The 15,411-nt window shown below is 37.0% G+C and overlaps 1 long non-coding RNA gene across 1 annotated transcript in view; it reads right to left on the bottom strand.

The window, feature by feature from the left end:
- Positions 1-544: 544 nt before the first annotated feature.
- Positions 545-15,411, bottom strand: part of LOC140458763 (uncharacterized) — a 56,184-nt gene continuing 41,317 nt past the window's right edge. Inside the window, exons 8-10 of the long non-coding RNA XR_011953664.1 lie at positions 14,277-14,854; positions 5,720-5,886; positions 545-2,655 (exon numbers count right to left, since the gene is read on the bottom strand). This is a non-coding gene — a long non-coding RNA (uncharacterized lncRNA). The remainder of the gene's footprint in view (positions 2,656-5,719; positions 5,887-14,276; positions 14,855-15,411) is intronic.

Here is a 15,411-nt window from a genome sequence, read left to right as displayed (position 1 = left end):
TTTTTTTGTTTTCCATTCATCTATTCGTATTGAATGTAAATTTTATGTGCTTTGACAATAGCGGAGGGTGTTTATTTGAAATTTGTCTTTGCTTACCTCTCACTGATTTTACTTATTGCATATAGTTGCACAGTGGCTCAGTCATTAACAATGCTACCTCACAGTGCCAGTGATCTCGGTTTGATCCCATCCTTGGTGACTGTCTTTGTGTACTTTACACATTCTCTCCAAGTCTATGTGACTTTGCTGTGGTTTCCTCCCACAATCCAAAGACGTGCAGGTTAGGTGAGCTGGCCATGCTAAACTGCACATTGTGTTCAGGGATGTGTATATTAGTCAGCAGTAAATGTAGAGGAGTATGGTTGGGAAAGTGTTTGGATGGGTTACTCTTTGGAGGGCCATTTTTTTCAACGAAATGACCTGTTACCACACTGTGCTAACAGGGATTCTACAATAGTTTAATTGTGTTTCTCTAAGCAATTCTAACTTTTTTAAAGTTGACTTTAGTTAATACCTTGAACACTTGATTATCAGTGTTCCTAAATCTTGTAAAATATCTCAATATTTTTAAAATCATTGCTCACACAAAACACTAAACATGAGGCCACACAAAGTTCTTCATGACCATCTAATTACTGTTCAGTGGAATAATCAGAATTGTTCCTGAGATCAATCCCCACTGCGACAGTAAGGATCTGGTTATCATTCCCTCCAATAAATGCAGAAGTTGTCCTCTGGTATTTCAGTTCAATAATTACACACGATACTGGTTGTTCAAAGCAGTGGTTATTCTTTATTATGAATGGCAAAGGATTCTAATGGAAGAGGTGTTCATATGTCCGAATGTGTTGCATGATCACAAACAGTTTTCAGTCCAAATATTGCACAAGAAAGTGTAAATTTGGTTTTGTTCAACTACTGAGGCTAACATTTTTAGTTCATGTCCATTACAAATATTTGGAGAAAGTGAGGAAAGCAGATGCTGAAGATCAGAGTCAAGAATGTGGTGCTGGAATAGCACAGAATGTCAGGCAGCATCTGAGGAGCAGGAGAAACCATGTTTCAGGCATAAGCCTTCATCGGGAATCTCCGGCTCCATGGATGCTGCCTGGTCTGCTGTGCTTTTCCACCACCACACTTTCGACATTAAAAAAAATTTGCTTATTTGGAGCAAATACTCTCTGTTTCCTCTATAATTTAAATTTACTGTGCTTTCTATTCACTCAAGTTCTCATTTTAATAGCTCCTCATTTTCGTCTTAATCTGATACAAATCTCAAAACTCCGGGCACAATAAAAGCGATATGAATTATTAACTAGCATCTGGACAAGAGAACCAATGAACAGCTACATAGACCTCTTGAACAACAAAGATATTAGAATTAAAAAAGCAATGCCTTCCAAAAAAATCTCTGTACATCTGTATCCTTTTTCAATTCAATAATCCTGCAAATAGCTGCAATATAATTGTCAGTTGATCTCTCTTAATGACTATCTAATCAATGTCATTGTAAACCACTGATAAAATTGAAACATTTTATTTGTTAAAATGCAAAGATTCATTCTCAATTCGTTATTACAACAATAAGTGAACCATATTTTATCTGTCCGCTAAGGTCAAGTGACCTGTGGCCCATAATTGAACATTCTAAATATTCCTACAGCTGGGGAAAGCAGAGCTAAAAAGGTCAAAGTAAAGGAAACAGTAGACAAAGTAACCAGCTCCAGAAAACAGTGGAAAGCCCGGTCAAAGAGCTCACAAAGGTTCGGGAGATCCTGTTACAACCAGCCCAAGAGCTGTGTTTTGGAGAGGTTGAAGCAGACTTCCTGGCACCTTGACTTCCAGCCAGTGCCTGAGCATTAGACACCTCACTTGAGAATGACGACAAGTGAAGGGTGTTTGCACGAAACACATTGAATGCTTAGAATCCAGAATTTTGGTAAAATGTTGTGAAACATCTCCCAGATCATGGAAATCAGCTCAACATTATTGAAATCAAAGTACTTGTAATGGTCTTCAAGACCATTAATTACTGGTCGGTGAAAAACACTTTGTACGTGCCTTATTGTGCTTAGGATGAATAATCATAGCAAACATCACAGTCTCACCAGATCCAAACATATGGAGGAGACACCTTATTATCATTTACACACTACATCTTTCCCAGACCCATGATGACATGTTATGACTACGTGTAACATGTATCGAGATGAAGCAAGTCCTGAATATAGGATTTATTTTCTGATAGATTTCCAATCCAAAAATTATGATAAAATGATATTGTGGTTCATTACATTGTCAACAGATCCCCATTAAACGTATTTATCCGTTTATTCAGAGACATTATTGAAACAAATACGTTGATAAATGCTGTTGACTGTATGCTTCTGTGAAAATAAATCTTCCTTATTGACTTATTTTCATTATAATTCTGACTCAAATGTCTAAATATTGATGATATGAAAAATTGCATGAATTAAATACAATGCAGAATTTGTTCTTGTTATATATTATATTTCTCCAGAAGACAAGTAGAGAAACCAAGGATAGAAGTCTTGAAGATCTGAGAATTGTGAATGACAAACCATTTCTGATCAACGTTCACTGAATGTCTAATGTCTTTCCATGTCATCACGCCAGAATTTGCATTCTCAGCTGACAGATTAAGAAATATCTAGTCAACATCAGAGCAAATCCATTTGGAAATATTGAATCATTTACTTTGCCAAAGTTCTAAAATTAATTATCAATTCATTGTCATTCCAAAAATCACACAGTAATTCAGTTTAGGTTTTGAAACAAACATCATCAAATTCACATTTTAATTTAATCCATTATTTCTTAGTGTCAATATTAAAAGAAGAATAATAGTTCTCTTATTCCAGGATAACGCAAACACAAACTAATTAATGATTCCCTATCCAACACTCACAGATAATATCTGTTCCCTTCTCATTTGAACGTTCACAGAAATCATTGGATTAATATTCGTCCTTACATATTAAGAGACGTCTGATTATTTTACACTCCAATAAATACTGTTCATTTTTACACATGAGATTTCTAATCATTTTTAAGTTTGCTATGAAATGTTTTTAAGCTTAATTGTTGCTTATATCTAATATTTAAGAATTGATCAAATCCAGTATATCCAGCTTTAAGTGTGAAATTAAGGCTCAGTAACGTAAACGTATTGCATTGTACAGAAACCAATGGTAGCGAATGGTGATTTTTATTTCAATACTTAATTCTTAGCTGATTTGCTGTTCTGGGCATGGCCTACCCCCACCTGCAATAGAATGGTCCATATTGGCTCATACAAAATGCCTGACAATCAAAAACACGCAGCCTACCTTAGAACTAAAATACAAGGTGTCAGGGGGTGATAAACGACACTAACATTCTGTTTCAGCCTTAAATTAAAAGAAAGCACACTACCAATGGACCTACTCCAACGCCAGGACTACAGCATTCCAGAAATTTCTTGATAACAGCATGCCGACATACAGACAAATGACCAATCCTGATCCTCATAAATGAAAGGATAATTGTCCCAGTAAATGAATAAACAGCAGCTGCAGGGTGCAGCCCAGTTAACTCACTAAGCAGCTATCATGACAACAGAAAAGTTCATTTGTCAGATATAGTTATTATTTTACAGTTACTCAGAATATTAAACAAAGGTTCTAATTACAGATTCTTGAGTATAATAGGGGAAATTTGCAACATAAGTTTGATATATGTAACCAATGCCTCCTAAAAACATTATAGAAAAGCATTTAGCCAGAGATTTGAAGTTAGCTAGTTTTAGGAATTAACTTCACGGTATGATGTTGACTGCTCATTAATTATAAAGTCCTGACAGAAAGAGTAGCTGTATAATTTTACACAATATAACAAACTTTATAACTAAGTCATATTACTAATCTTATAGCAAGTGAGCTAAAATTAACTGTCTTTTCTGTTTCTTTGTACTATATAATTAAGACAGTGAACGATATGAGGAGTAATTGGCTTTGATAAAATAAAATATAATGAATAGCAGAACTCAAAATGTCCCAACTGATAAGATATCCTGAGAGGCCTGAGGGAGTTCAGGAATAACTTTGGAATCTAAGTCAATAAGATGCATGGAATGATCCCAATAGGAATCTGGGGATGTCCATTAGAATGCCCATCTGCGATTATGTGTTTCAATTGGGTGGCTGGATGAGGAGGGAAGGGCTGTAATCACATTGCATGTGGCCATTGTGATGCAGAAAGTCCATAAAAATGCTGCTTTTTACTGTACATGTTACAGTGTGTTATGGATCTCCCTTCCGAGATTGATCTCGGGGGATGATCCCTTCATTAACTGATTGCTGCATGAGTAAACATGAGTAAACATCTTCCACATGCCTGAGCTCAGATTGCCTCCTGAGTCCTCATTCCCTGCCAGTGAAAACAATTCTACAGCTATGATGACATTTCAATTCAACACATACATTTATTGTGTGTGAAATGATTACATTCAGAGCGATATAATTTTCATGATAGAAAACATTTCGATTATATCCATTTGTTCTTTTGTTCAACCAACACTAAGTTTTAAATTATTGTGAAGACTACAATGGGGGAAACGGGAACGAGTCTTCAGCTCAAATGTCATATGAAATCACTGTTTCCTTTTTTCAAACAAATTGCCCTACAAAATTATATTTATTTTCATTTCATTATAAGAAACAAAATTGCTCGGAAATGTTGACAATTCTCCTTTTCCTCCCATATTAGATGTCAGTGAACAATAATCACACAATTATGAGAATTCCTTTCCGTATCAAATGTCAGTGACCCTGTGTTTTGTTCACAATAATAGTCACTTTCATGGCCTAATTCTTTTCCTCCTAATTCTGAAATAAGTATCGAAACATTTATTGTGGTAAAAATTACATCAACAAAATTGACATGACTCTTCAATAAAACTATTGGAACCATATAAATCTTGCATTGCCTGCATTTTTAAACAAAATCATTTTTTTCAATTGCTGCTGAATGATTTTTTCACATCATCCAGCTAAGTTTTATGCTTTAATTTTCAGTTTCTTAATCTTAATGAATATCCAATCAACATCAGAGCAAAGTGTTTTCAAAATATTAAGTCAATTTATCTGTCAGGATTCTAAAAGCAATTATCAATTACAATAATTGCAAAGCAATTTAACATAGACTTGGTAAAAATGCAGTGTTTTTTTGAAAATGTCATTCATTATTTCTTATTGTCAATGCTACTATATTAATACCTATTTGTTCAGGCCCATGCACATACCAAACGACCAATAATATCCCTTGCAAAATTCTTTGTAAATGTCTGATTTTTGCTCAGGTGAAATATAACAATTATCTCAGCCTTTGAAATTCAGAGAACTCCAATTCCTTTTCCCTGCGATATTACTCTTCATTTCTACATATTACTCAGTCTAATATCAAGATGAGATATCTCATTATTCTCAAATTCACGAATATATATTTTTAAAATCCGTTTGTTGCTAATATATCTTATATCTAATAATTGTGCAATCCAGTAATGGCTACAAATGTGGAATTATGCTTCTGTACAATAAATACTGCAAGGACATTACAATGTACAATCTCTCAATCATTGTGAATATTGTATTTATTTTAAACTTGGAAACATTTTTGAATTGATTTGATTATAATTTACTTTGATTCTGACACTTACTGTATATCCAATCACAATATCAGTAGATTATTTGGAGGTCTCATCGTCCATTCCAATAATCACAGTATCTGCTATATACTTTCTTCTAGTTACTCATAGCAAAATGTATCTAATTCCACTCAATCAATATTCCTCAGAAAATATTTGAGAATGTTGCAGTCATAAAGCTGAAATATACAAAGTCATGATAGTCATTAATTTTCTCTTGTTCTGTAGATCTTAGTTAAAACAACACAGAATTTTATGTTCCAGTGCTATAAATATGAGAAAAGATCAATTACTTCTTCAGTAAAATAAACAAATGTCACTTGCTATTATTTATCAATTTTTAATTACTGGTCAGTTTATGAATTGTGTGAGATTTGTTTTTAGCTTTCCAGTCATCTATTTATATTGAATGTGACATTGAAATGGTGTGAAAATATCAGGGTGTGTTCACTTGAAAGTTCAATTTGCATATCTCTCACTTATGCCATTGATTGCATGATGGTTTAAGAACGTTTCATTCAGCAATCCTCGTAAATATCAAAAACTGTCTGATTTTAAATCAGATCATTCGCACCCAATTATCACTCTGTTCCGAATTCATGCAAATACCTCAATTTTATCGAACCCAATGTTCACACTGAACAATACACATAAAGCAACACAAAGACTTCCATCACCATCTGATTATTGCTCAGTAGAATAACCTGAGTAACCTTAGTAGAATAACCTTATTGCTCCTGAAACCAATGACAACAGTAAGCATTTGTTTACTATTCCATGCAACAAGTGGAACTGATATCTTCTATTTCAGTTCAGTAGTTAAAGATGATTTATGTTGTTTAAAACAATGCTTCTACTTTATCACGGATATTGACTGTAATACAATCATGCAAACAACAAACGTTTTGTCATTCTAAAAATCTTTAAGATTACTTATTTTAAATTTGTGTGCAAGAGATATTTCAAATTACAACCGTTTTTGTTGTATAATTCAGCAAACCTAAGTTTTGAATTTGGGAAAGTTTCCATTTTTGCAAAATGGAAGTAGTTTTCAGTTTATATAACACAGTAAATGACTGGGTTTTTTTTTCCAAATCACGTGCTTTGCAAAATGATTATTGGTTTCATTTAATTGTAAGAAAAGAACTGTTTTGAACATGTTAATTCTTTGTCTTTTCTATTCCAACATTATTCATCACTGTACAATAATGAACAATTATTATAATTCCTTTATGTACCAAATGTCATTGACTGTATCATTTGTTCACTTTCATGCTCACTTTCATTATCTATTAACTTTCTTCCAAATTCTGGCAAAAATGTCTGAATTCTGACCATAATATTTATCATCTAAATTAAAATAACATGTCTCTATGATGAAACCATTTGATAGAAATTTATATTTCTTGTGTTACCTTCAGTTTTTAGTAAAGAAATAAAAAAATTTCTATAATCACTGAATGGCTCATTTTTTCTTCAATTCATAAAGCTAGTTACTATATTTTATTCCACAATTTACCAATTTTAATAAATATCCAATCAACATAACAGCAAATATTTTGAAATATTGAATCATTTTAATTGCTCATATAGCAACATTATCAAGTCATTGTCATGGTAATAATCGTGCAATTATTTAAGAAAGTCTTTTGAACAAGTAAAGTGAGATTCACATTTTAATTTAACCAATTGTTTCTGAGTACCAACATTGCAATATGAAACTTTATTTTCAGGTCAAGTTTCCCACGGTGGATCTAAGGACTTCCCATCCAACATTAATTGTGAATGTCTGATGTTTGCTTATTTGAATGATCTCCGTAATCACAGAATTTAAATTCACAGACCTGCAATTACTTTTCATTGCAATAATTCCTGTTTGTTTGCACATATTCCTCAGTCACATAGCAAAACGAGATTTCTCATTATTTCTAAATTCATTGATCGAATTTTATAATTCAGTTGTTGCTCATACCTAATAATTATTCAATCCAGTACGTGCTGTGAATGTGGAATTATGGGTCTTTACATGAATAACTAATATAGTGTGCAATCTCTCAATCATTGTTAATATTAATTCTTATTTTACCCGCAGAAACATAATTGAATTCATTTAAATATATTTCACTTTGATGCGAACATTTACTGTATTTCTAATCATCATAAGATTGAAGTATTTTTCATGACACAAAATCATGTATAATTCCTGCGTTTTGTTAAGTCAAATGAAAAAGAATTAACATTTCTGTATTGTTTCATTAAACAATGACAATGGATTTTGAATTTTTCAAAGTTGAGCATTTTTGCAAAGATGGGATGTTGTCTTCAGCTGAATAATCACATTGAATGACTAATTCACAGAATCTGCTGTTTATTCTCTTTGAGTTCCCAAGCAACCAAATTAACTAATTCTGCTAGTTCTAAATTCCTGGAAAGTATTTGATATTGTTGCAGTCTTAAAGATGAAGAAGTCAATGTGATTGTACTGATTTCTTTTATTGGGAAGAGCTTAATTCAAACATTTCAGGCACATAAATTGTTATTCTGCAGTGTTACAAAGATGAAAAGCAAGTCAATTTCATCATCAGTGAAATAAACAAATGTCACTTCCCGTTATACATTAGTTAGCTCATTCCCAAATTTGTATTTAAACAATGCAATTCACCTGAATATTGTTGTTCCCTTTGATCATATTAATTTTCTAATTATTGTTCATTCATGATTTGTCAGGGATTTCTATTTTTTGTTTTCGATTCACCTATACATATTGAATGTAAGATTGATACGCTTTGGCGACATCAGAGAGTGTTCATTTGAAATTTGACTTTGCACGTCTCTCACTTATCTCACTTCTTGCATGGGGTTAGGCATTGAGAACAGAGGATCAGTGGTTAGCACTCGTGTCTTACAGTGTTATGCACTTGGGTTTGATTCCATCCTCGGCCACATGTTTTTGTGGAGTTTGCATGTTCTGGTTAACTCCCACAATCCAAAGATATGCAGGTTAGGTACATTGACCATGCTAAGCTGCATGTTCTGTTCAGGGATGTGTAGGTTATGTGCATTAGTCAGGGGTAAATGTCCAGTAATCGGAGAGCAGAATGGTGCTGAGTGGATTATTCTTTGGAACGTCAGTGTAGATTTGTTGGGCCAAATGGCCTGTTTCCACACAGTAGGGATTCCATAAACTTAGAATTGTGTTTTGCTAAACAAAACTGACAATTTTTTAAAATGTTGCATTTAAAACTTATCTTTAACTGTCAATTGTCAATCTTGTAAAATATCTCAATGTTACTGAAATCAACGTTCACACAAAACACTGCACATAAAGCCGCACAAAGCTCTTCATGACCATCTAAGTACTGTTCAGTGGAATAATCACAGTAAAATGTTATTGTTTCTGAGATCAATCACCATTATCACATAAAGGATCTGGTTATCATTCCCTCCAATAAATGCAATTGTTGTCCTCTGATATTTCAGTTCAGTAGTTATACACCATACTGGTTGTTCAAAGCATGGTTATACTTTATTATGAATGGCCAAGGGTTCTAACGGCAAGAGGTGTTGTTTGATCTGATTTGTTGCATGTTCTCAAACAGGTTTTCACTGTAAATATTGCAAAAAATGTGTTAATTTGGTCTTGTTCAACTGCTGACGCGAACATTTTCAGTTTGTGTTCATTAAACATATTTGGAGAAAGTGAGGAAAGCTGTAGCATTGGAAAAGGGCAGGCACATCCAAAGAGCAGGTGTATCAACCTGTCGGGCATTAGGCCATCATCAGAAAAGATTCCTGACGAAGGGCTCATTCCCAAAACGTTGATTCTGCTTCTCCTCGAATGCTGTCTGACCTGCTGTGCTTTTCCGGCACCACTCTCTTTTGACATTAGAAATATTTGACTGAATATTCAGAGATAATAATAAAAGTTGTCTCTGTCAATTTAATTTACTGTGCTTTCTATTCACTGAAGTTTTCATGTTAATTCTTCCTCTTTTTCTTCTTAAATCTGATGCAAATTTCAAAATACGAACACATTTGCATTCACATGAATTATAAATTTGATTTCTCTTCAAGAAAACCAGTGAAAGGCGATATAGAATTCTTGAAAAGCCTACACATTTGAATGAAAAAGCAATTCCTTCCAAAAAATGTTTGCACGTCTGAATCTTTCTTTCAATTCAATAATCCTGCAAATAGTTTATAATTGTCAGTTGATCTCTCTGAATGAGTACCTAATCAATGTCAATGTAACCAGCTGAAACATTAACATCAGATTGATAACTGGGTGTTAAAGACCTTATTTGAAGTGAACAAATGTCTGGAATTTACTTGAATTCCACCAGAAAACATTCTTGAATCATAATACAAGAAATGAGATATGTGAGAGATGTGCAAACCTTATTTTTAAATGATAAACTCCAATATTTTCAAAGCATTTCAATCTTACGGTCAAAATGAACAGGTGAATGGAAAAATAAAAACAAGTATCTGACAATTCATAAACTGAACAACAATTACAAATTCACTTTGATCAAAGGACAGAGTAATATTTAGATGAATCACAACATTTAGTTACAAAGTAGGCAATCAGCTGACTGACAAGTAATAGATGGTAGAGTTTGTTAGTTTACTGAAGAAGGTATCAACTTTATTTCAAATTTATAGCATGAGAGAACAATGTTTAATGTGTTTCAATTGTTTGGACTTGCCCCTTTGTAACAAAAAAAAATCAATCTAATTACTTAGACATCGTAATCTTGAATTCTGCAACAGTTTCAAATATTCTCCAGGAATTTATAAGCGACAGAATTCGATACAGGTATCCCCACTATCCGAAATTAAAGCATTATTATGAAACCTTACATAATCTGAAAAGGCGTTAGTCGAAGAAGCATTAATTTATATGGGAAACATGTCCCCTTTTTTCGTAAAAGTGAAAATCTTCTTCAGATTTCTTTCACTTAGAGAAAACAGGGATAGATGAAAGTCTTTTGTAAAAGCAAAGTGGCTAAAGCGAATTTTCCAACACATATTTCTTGGTAACCTGGTAATCTGATAAGTATCCGATTTTGTGATTATTGATATAATCGATAAAAGCAGATCTAATGTTGTATTGAATAGCAATTCAGTCTGTGCTTAGGTACTCTCTAATCACCATTCAGAGCAGCTCTTGATATATTTCTGTTGGAGGTGTGAGTTGAAACCTTCCCTCGGGTTTAGTAATAGAGATACTACCACAGCTCCATAAGCTCCTTTCATAATGTTCCCACTCAGGACGGTAGGACTGCAATATTGTGTCTCATTGTAGTTTCTCAAATGAAAACTAATCAGCTGTTTATTGTTGTAATTTGAATGGGAATTAATTAGGTAGTTTCTGTGTGTAATGAACTGGAAATTAAACAATATTTTAAAATAAGAATAGAATAAATGAATAATACTGTTAAATAAACAGGAATCTCATGACAATTCTTTAAAATACAAATTGACAAAACTGCGTGATCATTGCATGGGACAAGGACTGCACAAAACACTACATAGGACAAACAGGAAGACAGCTAACGATCCGTATCCATGAACACCAACTAGCCACGAAACGACACGACCAGCTATCTTTAGTAGCCACACACACAAATGACAAGCAACATGAATTCGACTGGGACAACACTACCATTATAGGGCAAGCCTAACAGAGAACAGCCAGGGAATTCCTAGAGGCATGGCACTCATCCACAGACTCTATGAACAAACACATCGACCTGGACCCAATATACCAGCCACTACAGCGGACAGCTGGAACTGACAACCGGAAGCAGCAGAGACAGGCCACTATAAATGCCGGAGGAAACGGCACAGAAGCACTTCACAGGAGGCTCCCAAGCACTGAGGATGTCACCTCAACAGGGGACGAAACGTTTGCAAGACAAATTCCCAGCTCGGCAAACAGAACCACAACAATGAGCACCCGAGCTACAAGTCTTCTCCCAAACGTTGAACATCCAGGATTAGTCCTTGTGGGCATTCCTGCAGTAATACAAGACAGCATTCCATGATGAGAGTTAAACCCGGGTGGCAGGAGAGGGAGTCACTGACCATGAGCAGGTTTGTTCAGTCAGTAACAGTGTGTTAGACATGGAGGTGAAGTGAGCAGTGAGGGGAAATGTAACAACAAGCTGCCGATGGGTAACTTTCATTGGAACAGGAGGAGGCCATTCAGCCCCTCAACTCTGCTCTGCCATTCATGATGATCATAGCTGATGTGTGACCTAATGTACAACTTTCAAAACCGTCTAATTTCATCAATAAACTCCTCTGAAACACACAAGATGAGTTTTGGAAAACTAAACATCTGCAAATGCTGGGAAATCAGAAATTGCTAGAAAAATTCAGTAGGTCTGGCAGCATCTGTGGAGAGTGAACCGTTCGTGTCCAGTGATCAGTCAGGTGACCAGCTGTAGCTGACCATTCTGTTGTTTCTGTAACACTGGAACAGGCTCTGGTGCGAGGGGAATGCGATTGTCGATAACAAACGAGAAAACAGGAGGACGTACTCAATTAGAATTAGGAATTCTCTTACCCCTACCAGTGGGACACCCACCGACACAGTCACACTGCGGAGAGGCTGTTCACCTGCCCCACGTATGGGAAGGGATTTACTCGATCTTACAATCTGCTGAGGCACCAGAGATAGCACAGTGGATTTAGACCCTTCACCTGCTCCATGTGTGAGAAAGGATTCATTCAAATCTCTCACCAGCGGAGACATTAGTGCATTCCCACTGGGGAGAGGCCTTTCACCTACTCAGTGTGTGGGAAAGGATTCACTCAGTCCTCTGACCTGCTTAAACACCAGCGAGCTCACTCTGGGGAAAGGTCATTCACTTGTTCCCAATGTGGGGGGAGATTCACTCAAATGCAGCACCTGCGGAATCCCCAGTGAGCCCACACAGGGGGAGAGGACATTCAGATGGTCAGTGTGGGAGAGGGGATTCAGTGATTCATCCTGCCCCACTGAGACCCCAGCGTGTTCACACTGGGTAGGAGCTGTTCACCCCTCTGTGTGACACGGGATTTGCTGCATCTTCAACACGATTGAGAGCCCAGTGAGTGCTCACAGGGACGTGGTCATCCACCTGCTCCGTGTGGACTGCAGGACTCTGATTCTGATGTTACTGTCCATCAGAGTCAGGAGTGGACCTTGTACATGATGACACTGTTGGAGTATTGATGTCGTTGTTAACCACATTAACTGGGCTGGAGGTGACTGAACTTACATTGCCACTTTCTGAACCTCAGGATGTCTCTCTGAGCAGTAAGTCTCCACAAACAGCAATGCGACAATGAGCAGGGATCATCCGTTTTGATTTAAATTGTGATTGTAGCACGGCTACTTCACAGCACCAGGTACAAGGTTGGAGTCCAGCCTTGGTCAACGGCCTGTGTGGAGTCCCCACATTCTCCCCGTGATAGTGTGGGTCCCCTCCAGGTGCTCTGGTTTCCCCACAGTCCAAAGATGTGCAGGTTAGGTGGATCAGTTGTGCTAAATTGTCCAGTGTCCAGGATTGTGCAGAATAGGTGCATCATGGGAAATGCAGTGTTACACTGTTAGAGTGCTCTGGGCGTGATGTTCTTTTGATGGTCGGTGGTGTCTGATGGGCCACTGCTCTCCTTCCACACTGTAGGGATTTTATTCTATGATTGAGGATAAAGGCTACACAGCAGGGTGTCCTTGGAGAAGGAGCATGTAGTGTGGATCAATGCTCTCGATGGGCACCGCAGGGGATATAGTGCTTTATCTCCACCGCTACCCCCTCCCCACAACTCTACTTTGATTTAGTCCCTTCTCACTCTGTCACTTGTAATGGTTTGCTTGACCCGTAATAGGCTTTGTTTGGAAATATTCAATTGGTTACACAAATGGTTTACTGCTGGTGATTATATGTGTAGATTAGAGTGGTGCTGGAAAAGGACAGCAGGTCAGGCAGGATCCGAGGAGCTGGAAAATCAACGTTTTGGCGAGAGGCCTTTTCCAGCACCACTCTAATCAAGGCTCTGGTTTCCAGCATCTGCAGTCCTCACTTTTGCACTGCTGGAGATTATAGGTTAACCAAAAGCACAATGGCAGAATGATAATTTTGATGCTGGGAAGGTTGCTGTACTCACATTTCTGGGTCAGAGAAATGGGGAAAAAGAACGCTTCACACCTCACAGAATGACAACTGAAAAGCAGTTAAATCAAACCAAAGGTTCAGACAGGGAGGGAATATTTCCCTGGAGTTTGAGTAGCTGGAAAGTGATGGTGTCTGGGAATAGACAGGATTTTGTTTTACAGGAGGTTGAAAGCGTTAAAACTGTTATATTCAGACAGTTTACGTTATTTTCTTTAATTTTATTTGCTGTGCAAAAAGCTTTTGCAACATTTTAAAGCCAAAATTTAGAAACCTTGTGTTAAAGATAAATGTTAAATAAAATCCATCAAACCATCCCTCACTGAAAACTGATGTGGAAGTGCAATCTCCTGGAGAATCCCTGCCCACTCCTTCCTACCCGGGCTCCATGACTATATACATACCTGGGAGATAGCAGCAGGAGGAGACCATTCAGCCTTTCAATCCTGCTCCACCATTCAATGGGAAACAGCTGACCATCCAGCTCAGTCTCCTGTTCCTGCTGTGTTCCAATCCCCTTTCATGACTTTACCTTGAAGAACTATATTTCAGTCCTCCTTTAGCCTCACTGCCTTTTGTTCCATTGGCGTTGTGGTGTTACTGTGTGGGTGTAGGCAGGGGTAATGTGATGGTGCTGCCTCCTGGAGGATGCACTCAGCCTCCCTCATCATCCTGCAGTAACATCAATTGGGTTTCAGCAACTAGAGATAGAAACCATTTCCAGGATATGGGCATCACGGTCTCAGCCAGCATTTATTCCCCATCTCTCGTTACCCTTGAGAAGATGGTAGTGAGCTCCTGTCTTGAACCATTCACAGTCCATTTGGCGCAGATAGACCGACAATGCTGGGAGAGAGAGTGTTGCAGGATTTTGGCCGAGTGATTCTCCATCTTTGGTTCATCAAATACTGGTTAACTTAATCACAATCTGCATGTGATTTTGAGATTTCAGTCTGCAAATCTTCACCATCTAGCACCCTGTCTAAAGGAATATGTACAGATTAGAAATTCAGAACAGACAATTCTAGTTTCTCTGGAATATCTTTTTCCCCTTTCTCCCCCCAAAGCTGTAACCCTCCAGCCCACTTACTCTCTCCTACCATTCTGACTCTGCTACCCCCTAAAGTACACCCTCCCCATTCTCATGGAGTTGTTGATAAACAGGTCTCTGCCACCACTTCCCGTGCCTGGTTAGAGTCTGCACACTTTCTGGGTTCACTTCCTTTCACTTCAGTTGCTGCAAGTCAATAATGTAACAGCAGAATGAAACAAAAGGAAACAGAAAGGGAGGTGGCAGATCCTGGACAGAAGAGGAACCTTCAGGCTGGGAGAATGGGTCAGATTCTTCCTTGTTTCCCATTGGTCAATTCCCACTGTTATGACAAGTTGCGAATGGAACTTGGTCCCATCTAGGCGTAGTGTCACTTTGACCCCCCCAACAGATCAATATTATAGGCAGATGCGTCCCTTCTCCAGCCATTCACAGTGTGAAATGCTTTCTGCTAGTTACCCCAAAGAACATGCTCCAAAACCCGTCCA

The sequence above is a fragment of the Chiloscyllium punctatum genome, chromosome 34, assembly GCF_047496795.1.
Source record: "Chiloscyllium punctatum isolate Juve2018m chromosome 34, sChiPun1.3, whole genome shotgun sequence".
Taxonomy (NCBI): domain Eukaryota; kingdom Metazoa; phylum Chordata; class Chondrichthyes; order Orectolobiformes; family Hemiscylliidae; genus Chiloscyllium; species Chiloscyllium punctatum.
The sequence above is the reverse complement of the archived record's forward strand: the minus strand, read 5'-3'. Positions and strand labels throughout refer to the sequence as shown.